An 11,775-nucleotide genomic window follows, 5' to 3' on the forward strand; every position below is an offset into this window, starting at 1 on the left:
CAAGGGTACTTCACTATGGAGACCCTACACTTGATGAAGAAATAGTCATACCTAGTTATGACTCTAGAACAATGAACCTAGCTCAAATAAATGAAGTGCAAGAGGCACTAGCGAGAAGGAAGAAACAAGATATACTTAGAAATGAGTATAGATAGAAGCAAGCATTAGTGGAAATGAAAGACATATTTCTTGATGCATTCAGCTTGCAATACCTAATGAAACCAAGCCTATCATGGAGTAGTTGTCTAACATAGTGGACCAAGTATAGAATGATGACCTTGATACTAATGTTAAGTTATTAGAATGGTTTGAAAAGAAGTTTCAAATGAAAGTCAATGAGAAGATATCTAGTGAGATAGCACTTTCACAAGTATAATTGGCTAATAAAGTTGAAAAAGTGAAAAGAGTACTTAGGAATGTATTCTCACTGTACTCAAAATTGTGTGACTCATCATATTTCACACAAGAATCTAGCCAAAGGATACCAAGTTTGGAATGAAATCTCAAGATTTATAGCACACAGTTACCCAAAGATCCAACTTAGAGTGAGAAGCATTTTGCAACTACACTTCACACAGAAAAAGAGTTACTTGTATGGACAACAAAAGAGGCCAATATTCAAGCCAAATTGATACAAATTCAATCTACCATTACCCCACATTTAGAAGTCCTACATGAGGAATTATAGAAAACATTCTGAAGAAAGATCTAAATCTTTCTACACTAGAAGCCCTCATACGTCTTGTAGCAGAGATAGCCATCCAGTACAAATCACTAGAAAAAGCATTGAATAATTGGGATGATTCTTTGAAGATGATTATGGAGGTAAATAAAATATTTTTGGCTAAATATTCTATTCATCCTTAGGACTCTTTGACATAAGTGTCAGAAAGGGGGAGATATACCCATAGGAGATAATAAGAATGGATGTGTAAATAAAGGGAGACATATCCAAAGGGGGAGATATAAAATTTTGAATTTTTAAGAAATCCAAAAGGATGCAAAACTACAAGAAGATGTGAAAAGAAAAGCATATATAGAGTACAAACAAAGTAGAAATAGGGTACATAGAAACAGAGGCAAAGAGTCTCAAACACATCAACATGAGACAAATTCAGCACAAGAGTTTTTGGTTGCAAAAATGAAATTTTGGTTACAAAATTAGCACATCAGCTCAAGGGGAGTTACAAGATTTTGAGGTATACAAAATTTTGAACAAGTTTTTGATGTTTTGTACATGTGCCAAATAGAATGTATAGTATACTCATAGAGATTAGAATCATAATTTTTAGTTAAGTTTTTTGCCACTCATGTCAAAGGGGGAGATTATTGGTCTCAGATTTTTTTTGACAATTGAATGTCAACACACTTAACCAATTCTCAAGATGATGTCGAGTATAATACAAAAGCTAAGATACAATGTGTGCTAAGCTAGAGAATTCAATAGGTGCCAAGTGATCTTTAGGTGCCGAGCAAAGTTTAAGTGTCGAGTGATAAGTGATGTCGAGCAGAGTATAGATGCCAAGTGAAACAAAATTACTATAGGAGCTGACTGAAATAGAATTTCTATATGTGTCAAGCATCAACAAATAGTAAGTGCTAAGTAACATAGAATCAACATATGAGTTTGTATCTTCACCAACTAAGATGTAAACTATTTTTGGAACTGACATAGGATGAATCTCAAAGGATCTTGAAGATAAGATTGAATCTTTTACATTTCCTATGTAATCAGCATGCAATCAATAGGAAAAGTGCAAAAATTGAGTGGGAAATGAACAGTAAATATTTATCATAGATTCATACCTAACCCCAAGTCTTTGAAATCTTTAAAAGGAGGATGAAACCCCATTGTATGTGCAGATGTGAGAAGTGCATGGGTGAATTATAGCAAAATTTAGAGGGGTGTTTAAAGACTTAGAAGGAAGAGTAGAATTGTAGCATTTAGTTGATCATAATAGAGTATTAGAGTTTCATGAAGAGGCATCAGATCAAGCAAGGATCAGAGCAGATAGAGTAGAACAAGGATCTGAAATTAGCAATTGAAGATTGCAAGTCATCAAGTCAAGACATTCTACTATACATTCTAATCATTGTATTGTAAGAATGAAAATCCTATGATGATAGGTTGTCTTAGCAGCTATATTGGTTTAGTAGCCATATTGTAGATCCTTGATAAGATTATAAATACTTTAATAGGGTAAAATTCCAAGTGAATGTTTGTAAATCCTTTAACTAGGTCACTTTTAATAGGGTAAAAATTCTTTAACAGGATAGGCCTTTCACAGGGCAGACCATTGGAAGTGGTCAAACTTTGTAACCTTGAATAGTTACATATTGTTGCAATGATACTTTGTGGATTTCATCTCCACCCTAGTTTTACCTTCTCATTTTTTGAGGGTTTCTAGGTTACCAGATCTTGTGTTATCTATTTTTAGGCATGTCTTTAATTTCACGTTTATTAGATGGATTAGATGCATGTGAATGGTTTCAACCAAAAGGTTTTAGAGGTTAAAGTTGGTTACTTATGATCCCCCCCCCCCCACCACCAAAAATTGTATCTTCCCACCTCTAAATTAAATAAGTATGTATGTAATGCAAAATGTGAATGAACTAACATCTCATGTAATATTCCATTTTTATTGATAGTTACAAATATTCTATGAAGATCGAGAAGAAAAACAAAAGGACCAAATGCTTGTGTAGCCATGAAGAAGCATGATACTTTTAAGAAACCAAAAATCCCTCATTGTATAGGATGTAAGTGAATTAGTCATCAATTCATGTGCATATGCAATGCAACCCTAGGATAGATGCAATCCTAGGTTAGATGAAACCATAGGTCTAGTTACCAAGCTTTGAGAACTATCATCAGTTAGTGTATAGTGAAATCTCAGATGTCATATAATCCCCACTGACATTGCAATCATAGGAATATGAATAGGGAATTAGTTCTCATTTTTTGGGATTAAATGTAAGCATTCGAGGTGCAAGAATTCAGAATGACCAAAAAAAATTTCTCTTTTAATGTAGCAAGCTAACAAAAGTATTAAAGCATAAATGCTAGGATGGATAGAATGTTTCTTGCATGTAGACACACTAGACGTATGAGAGATCCTTCTTATGCTAAGTAATTAGTAATTATTATGTCCACAACAACCCTTGCATTCATAACTTGAGACAAAATTGTGCTAGGTATACTCGCAATGACCTATACGTTCACTTAGCAGGATGAGTATCAATATTTATTATAGCATAAAGAGTTCACTCCAACAAGCAAGGATAAGAACCAACCTTAATGATTTATCCATATAAAAAGAGTCAAGGTACACATGGCCATCCAATACTAGATGGAGGCTCTTATAGTGGACAACCCTTTTATACAAATGCTTTAGATCATTGGAACTAAACCACAAATAGAAAGCAAAGAAAAGATCATGCCCCTAGTCCTCATTTCTCTAGTAAAAAATGACATCATCGACTTGCTCAAAGAGACATGATAAAGTGAAAAGAAAAGAAAACAAAGAAAAGCTCAGAATATCCCAAAAAATTCAACATTTTGAGTTTAGTTTTGTGTTATAGGATTGATGTCAAGTGTCAATGTTAAGAACATGTATGAGAAATCTCTTCAGTAGGGTGACAATAGTAGACAAACACAGTTAGGACAACTAGTGACTAAAGTCAAAGAGGAATCTTTAGTAAGAAGAACCTTGGTAGGAAACTGAGTGATAGTAGATATATGTAGTTAGAGTAACTAGTGATTGACATGAGAGAGATCTTCCATGATAGTAGGTAGATGTAGTTAGAACAACTAGTGACTATTGTGAGAGATGTTCCAAGAGAAGAATCTCTAAAGTGACACCAGCAATAGTAGGCAAACATAGTTAGAACAGCTGGTGACTAATGCTTAAGAGATATTCCTATGACACTATAGGTGTTGCCCCATAGTTATGATAAGATTCAATCCATGGATACATGAGTGAAAGCAGCAAACTAAAGCAAGAAAGCAATTGTCCATGAGCTAGAAGATGCACTAAAAGATATAGCATTTGAAACAAAAGGTTCCTATTTACCAAGTTTTCACCTTCTTGGCAGAGATTCATTTTTTGCTACCATGATGTCTATTTCTAGGTTTTCATCAATGGTACATTTTTCTTTTGTATTTTTGTATTTTTCTCTTTTTTTGTATTTTTAAAATTTTTTAAATTTTTTTGGTATTATCAAGGTGCCTATTTCTAGGTTCTCACAAAGGTAATGATTTTTTTTAGGACATTTTGCAATTTGTAGATTTTTTCAAAACATTTAAATATATACAAAGAGATTTTGAAATCAAATTAGTTGTAGAACTACTTCAAGTGGAGAGTGTTGATGGGCTCCTTGAGCACCTCTCCCTTGGCTATAGAATGTTGGTAAGCACCAAATCCAAACACTAAAGTGACTATGTATGGACCAAACTAGTTGGTTTTGAACTTCCCTTTTTGTACTTGTTTTTGCTAATTCTTAGGGTTTTCTCTCAGAATGTGATCACCTAGTTAGAAGTCACATGGCTTAACTTTCTTATAGTAACTTCTAGACATGCACTACTAATAAGCTCAAAGATGACCACATGCCACTTGCAAATGTTAATCTAACAATACTAGCTCTTGAAGTTGAGATATTTTATAGTCATCTTTAGTAATGAGGCCCTTCATGGAGATTCTCAAAGTGAGAATCTTAACCTCAATTAGAAGCACAACATCCACTCCATATACTAAAGAAAATGGTGTTGTACTTGTTGGAGTTTCGATACTTGTTCTATATGCCCATAAAGTTAGACTAATTTGGAGGTGCTAGTCCCTTCTTGATTTGTTAACTTTGTGATGCAAGATCTTAAGGATCACCTTGTTGGATGCTTCCAATTACCTGGGGGTAATGAATAGAAGACTAGTGTTGCATGATTCTAAACATTTTGCATAACTCCTTAAGATTCTTATTTTTAAACTCTCCTCCATTGTTAGTAATAATGGAGGAAGGTACATCATAACTGCATATGATATAATTGATGATGAGAAGAGCTACAATTTTTTCATTTGCCACAGAGAGAGGGGAACTACCTCTATCAACTTTTTGAAGTAGTTTGTAGCTGTAATAATGAACTTTTGTCCATTTGAAGATGACAAGTGAATCTAACCCAAAAGATCAAAGGCCCATTGCCAGAATGTCCAGAGTATGATAGATGGAATTAGCTCCTTGGTTGGAGCATGAATTAGATTCCCATGGAGCTAGCATTGTTAAAAGGACTTGGCATATTTAATTTCCTCTTTCTCTATATTCAGCCAATAATAAATAGCTCTAATAAGTTTATGAGCTAGTGTTAAGCCATTAGAGTGAGATTCACAAATGCCCTCATGGACATTGATTAATGTACGTTTGGACTCATTAGGTTCTTGACACCTAAGGAGTGTTCTATTGAGACCTCTCCTAAACAAGTTGTCAGTAATAATGACATACTATGAAGCATTGTAGATAAGATGACATTTTCATTCTAGATTAGACCATTTAGAATTGTTTGGTCATGTAGATAGGAGTATATATGGTGGTAGCAAGATGAATCATGTCCTAAAGTAGAAAAGATCATCTAAGATTTAGGAGAGTTATAGGTAAGGTAGAGTAACATTTCCACTAGGAACTCATGTCGAGGATCATTCTCTAATATTTGTGACATGGAAGCAAGAGTAGCCATGGCATGAACCATTTTGTTGTTTGCCCGAGGAATTTGTTGAAAATTGACATTAGAAAAGTATTTCTTCATGTCATCCACCATGCATTTATATGAGATCAATTTCTCATCTTTCATCTGATATACATCATTAACCTTGTTGATTATGAGTTTTGAATCACCAAAGATGTTCAACTGATCCACTCTCCATTCAACTGCAATCTTTATGCCATTAATGAGAGCTTCATATTCTACAATATTTTTGGTACAAGAAAACATAATCTTGTACACCTTTAGCAATGAATATATCTATGGTGTTATGAATAGTAGCCTAGTGGTGGATCCCTATTGTGTGAAGGAAGTGCCAAACAAAATCACCCAAGTTTGACGTGTGAGTGTCAAAATTGATTCATTAGGGATGTCAATGTTTAGTGGAAGAAGACTCTACATTTGTGCCTCTACAAGCTAATCAACAATTTCTTTTCCTTTGATAGCCTTCCCGCCAATGTATTGAATGTCAAACTCACTGAAGATCATGACTCACTTAGCCAATCTCCTTGTTAGAGCTGCCTTGCTGACTAAGTACTTTAGTGGATCAATTTTAGCAACCAGTCACATAGTATGGGCAAGCATGTAGTGTCTCAACTTTTGGGAAGCAAATATGACTACCAAGCAAGCCTTCTCAATGATACTATAATTCATTTCATTAGAAATCAGCATGTGACTCAAAGAGTAAATAGCTCTTTCCTTGTTGTCATTTTCCTATTGAGCTAGCAAGGTACCTAGAGATGTTTCTATTGCTGAGATGTATAGAATAAAAGGCTTTGTGTGAATAAAAGGTGTGAATAAAAGGCATTAATATCAATGGATTAGAAAGGTATTTCTTTATCTATTTTAAGCTATGATCACAATCTTGGTTCCAATTATATTTCACACCTTTATGTAGAGTCTTGGTAAAAGGTTGTGACCTATCCATCATTTGTGAGGTGAATTTATGAATGGATTGAAGTCTTCCTTGTAAGCCCCTCATCTGACTAATATTATGGGGTGGAGGCACATCCATGATTGCTTGAACTTTCTCTAGATTGACCTCAATTACTTTTGTAGACACAATATAACCAAGTAATTTCCTAGATGTGACACCAAACACACACTTCTTGGGATTAAGTCTCAAACTGAATTGGTCCATGTGATCTAGGATGGGTGTCAAATCCTAAAGGTGAGTATTGCATTTTACACTCTTCACCAGAGTATCATGCACATAGTCTTCCACTGTTTTATGGATCATGTTGTGAAAAATTATAGCAACTACTCTCTAATATGTAGCACCAACATTTTTCAAGCCAAATAGCATCACGTTCCAACTAAAATTTCCCCATGCACAAGTGAAGGCAGTCTTTTCCTAATCTTTTGTTGCAATTTTGATCTGATAATAACCAAAAAAATTGTCCATGAGTGAGTACATTTCATATCCTACTGTCATGTCCACTATCATATCAATGTTAGGGAGTGGAAAATCATCCTTCAGACATGCTAAGTTCAAATCTTGGAAATCTATATAGACTCTGATAGATTTTTCATGCTTGAAGACTAGAACAATATTTGATATCCATTTAACATAATCAATAGAACATATGAAATCAGCTTTTAGAAACTTTTCTAATTCATCTTTGACCAATAATGCAACATGAGGATGCATTTTCCTAAGTTTATGTTTGACTGGTTTAACTCCTAGTGCAATAGACAAGTGATGCATTATGAGATTAGGATCTAATATTTGCATGTCTAAATATTTCCATGTGAAGTTTATCTTTGTCTCATGTGAGGCTATTCCTCTATTCCCAAGTTGATTGACTATGTTGGTTCTATTAACACTGGTGATCTTTCCTAAAAATGACTAGGAAGTGCATCAAATATCTCATTTGTATGCACCTATGATCAAATATCTCATTTTTAGTTGATCAAATATACAATATAAAAATTTCCTATGATGCAAAATGATTTTTAGGTGAAGAATGAAGTTTTGGGTTCTATTCAAACTAAGGACCTATAGAGGCTCCTAGATGCAATTTTAGGGTCCTACAATGTAGTTTAGAGGCCTAAAATGGTCTTTTTGGTCACCAAGTGTGCCTTGATAGCACCAAGTGTGCTCTAACATCACCAACTATGCCTATGGTGCACTTGGGGATAGTTTGAGCACAATTGGTAGTTTTATGGTGCAATTGGGAGACTGAGTTGGATGTTTGCTAAATCTGAGCTAGGTGGTGGCTAGGTTGCTATGCTAAAGAGATAAGATGCTAGAATTGATGTTATAATTATATTGGAGATGTAGAATGAAGGTTATGACCTAAGGAATGAAGCCCTAAGTAAAGACAATGATGGTTAGGACATGCAAAATCCAAATCAGGGCTGCTAAGATAGGAGGGCCTACCCAGGTGCCTAAGGACACTACTAAAGCCTCAAAATGATATCTAAAAGTACAAACTAGGTTCTCAAACTATCAAATACACTCAAATAGTACCAACTACACCCATAGTGTAGTTGGAGCCAATTAGAGTTCAGTTGAGTGGTGAATTTTACACTCTTAACCAGAGTATCATCCACATAGTCTTCCATTATTTTATGCATCATGTCATGAAAAATTATAGCAACTACTCTCTAATATGTATCACCATCATTTTTCAATCCAAATAGCATCATGTTCCAACTGGAAGTTCCCCATGCACAAGTGAAGGCAATCTTTTCCTAATCTTCTAGTGCAATTTTGATCTGATTATAACCAAAAAATGTGTCCATGAGTGAGTACATTTTATTTCCTACTATCATGTCCACTATAATATCAATGTTAGGGAGTGGAAAATCATCCTTCAGACATGCTAAGTTTAGATCTTAGAAATCTGTACTGACTCTGATATATTTTTTATGCTTGGAGATTGGAACAATATTTGATATCCATTCAGCATAATCAATAGCATGTATGAAACCAACTTTTAGAAGCTTTTCCAATTTAGCTTTGACGAATAATGCAACATGAGGATGCATTTTCCTAAGTTATTGTTTGATTGGTTTAACTCCTAGTGCAATAAAAAAGTGATGCATTATGAGATCAAGATCTAATCCTGGCATGTCTGAATATTTCCATGAAGTTTATCTTTTTCTCTTGGAAGAAAGTAATGAATTTCTCTTTTTCTTCTAAAGATAGTGACCATAAAAGATGTATCATATGAGGCTATTCCTTTATTCCTAGGTTGATTGACTATGTTGGTTCTATCAACACTGATGATCTTTCTTGAAAATGACTAGGAAGTGCATCAAATATCTCATCTATAGGCACCTCAAAAAGGTTTTCAACCTTGGATGTATCTTCTGTTTTTACTATTTTATGTTCTCACACTTCCACAATGTGGTTTTCATGATTAGATCTTTTATTTCTTTTATTTTTTATTGTATGAATAAGATATTTGATGTTCACTTCAGTCATGTTGATGCTTTTCTCACTAGTGGAAGATGTTATAGGTTCAACTATGTTTAAGTAACAAGAAAGAGCATAGTCATTATGGAATGTAGAGATTTCATTAGATGCATTATAATTCTAGTCTATGAGCTCAAGATAGGTGATTGAAAGAGATGTTATGAGTTTGATTATGTTCATAGTATAATCATTAAATGCTTGGACAAGTAATTAGAGACCTAGAGTAGTTTCATCCACAAGTATGTTTGAATGCCTTTGATCACTAACCTCATTAGTCAAAGAGTCAAGGACACTAGTTGGATAGGAATCATCTAACCTAACCCTAGATAATTCACCTAATTTGAGGAGGTTTTCATTGACATGAACTTTATCTATGTCTTTTTCTATAGTTTCTTCTAAGAGAGAGTCAAATTTATACTCTCGAGAATATGTATTGCATGGAGACAAACTGTAGAATTCCCCAAAAGTGATGGGAACAAAATCTCCATCATCTAGATTTTTATAAAGGTACTCAATGTGTAAAGCATGACTTGACTCTCCTTTTTCTTTTTGGGTATGATGTGAATTAGTAGTATCATCATAAAAATCACTATCACCATCCATGGTGCTAACATGTGGTACAAATTTGTCTAGTTCTGCAAAGAATTTAGCTAGATCATTAGGAAATGGATAAGGATCCTCACTATCAATTTTGTCTTCATGGTCATTATACTCAGCTTGTGAATCATGTTCAAATGAATTCTCAGGTTCTAGTATGAATTTTTTAATCCCTAGATGGAAGGAAATCTTCTTAAAGCCTAGACTAAATGTATCTCGGTTCCTCCTAGCTATCACTTTAATAGAATCAATCAAACCATTTTTTTTACATCTAGTAGGGCCAATCCCCTTATAACCAAAGTATTTAATGAGTTTAAGACCTAGACCATACCTTTCAAGAGTAATTTCATGAGACTATTCTGTGAGGTCCACTGAAGTCTCCTCTTTATATATCCATGCTACAATAGCTTTATTTTTAGCTTCATCCTCAAGAGGTATAGTAGCTTTGACAAAGGAACCATTATACTTAGTTTGAGGTGTCAACAAAAAAGGTCTCTTCACTTTAGATGGTCTCGCATAATGATAGGGAGACTCAAGAAGGGATGTCAAAGACATATATTGTTCTATGTAATGCTCACCCATTCTAATTTCTTTCATCTTGAGTGACTGCTCGATTTTCTTTATCTTGTTATAATGATGGTTTGTAGATTCCCTATTAGTAGGTACGAAGTTTTCAATAGATTTCAGCATGTTATAGGTATAGATATTACTTTTAGGTATCGTGACTTTAGAGCCATGAAATGGGAATTTTATGCATTGATGGTAAATGAAAGGTACAACTCACATCTCATGTATCCATGGTCTTCCTACCAAAATATTGTAAGCCAAGGGAATATTGAGGACCTAAAAATTGACATCCCTTTCTATAGGACCAACATAGAGAGGTAACACCACAAGACCTAAAGACTTTTTCTTAGCTTCATCATATGCTTTGATAGTTATCTTGTGATAGGCATCAATGAACTCTTTTTTCCAATTGTCTAAGCAGAGTAGTAGAGACAATTTTGTGTATCATGACCTCAATGTGTAGAGGTTGATTATGTGGATGACTCAGTGAATTGTAATCCTCCTCAGAGAAGTACATATAGTAAGGTGAGGTAAAATGACCTACCATAGATTGGAACCTCTCAAGATCAAGATCTTGAGGTATGTTTGCCTTAGTGAGGGCTTTGTTATGAATCTGCATATGAGTAGGCAAGATTTTGAGCAACTCAAAGATCATGATTTGAGAAATAGTTCACTGTAATTGATTAAGTATATTGTAGCTAGTAGCCATAGAAATTGCAAGTTTTGTTCCTTTTTTAGGCAGACTAGCTAGAGGTTTTTCTTTGTGTTATTCTAGATCAGGAGCAAAAGGCATAGTGCCTTTGAGTGCCAACTTAGCACAAGAATGTGTAATACTATTTGCACAAGATTATGATGGTTCATTGTTAGATTTATTGGAAGTAGGGCCCCTTAAGAAAAATGATGTCTTAGCTTTAGTTTTGTCTTTTTTACCCTTCATGGTGATAACATTAAAATAATTAGCATCTACTGGTTCAACCATGTGGACTATCTCATCATCATTAGACTATGTGTAGTTTATTTTGTTATGAGATTTTTGTTTTGAGTTTTCTCCTTTTTCATAAGATGGTAATAGCTCCTTGAAAGCCTTGTGATCTAAATTCTTATTATGTCCATACACAACAATGTCACCATTGTTGATTAAGTCTTGAACTTTGTGATGCAGGTTAATGCAGTTGATAGTTTTGTGACCTTTGTTTTGGTGATATTCAAAAAATGTGGTTTCATTCCACCATGGTGGTCATGGTTATGGATCATAAAGATGAGAGTTATCCAATGGAGAAATGAACTTCTTTTGTAGCAAGGTCTTATACACCATGTTTAAAGGTTCAACAAGAGGTGTATATTCCCATTTTGGGCATGTGACCCAAGATGAGTTCTTAGGTTTGTTTCCAAATGTCTTTTTTTTTAACAAGAGGTTTCTCAACATTCTTGGGTGCCTTGA

The sequence above is a fragment of the Cupressus sempervirens genome, chromosome 6 (genome assembly GCF_028749045.1).
Source record: "Cupressus sempervirens isolate cs-2001-9-10 chromosome 6, ASM2874904v1, whole genome shotgun sequence".
NCBI lineage: Eukaryota > Viridiplantae > Streptophyta > Pinopsida > Cupressales > Cupressaceae > Cupressus > Cupressus sempervirens.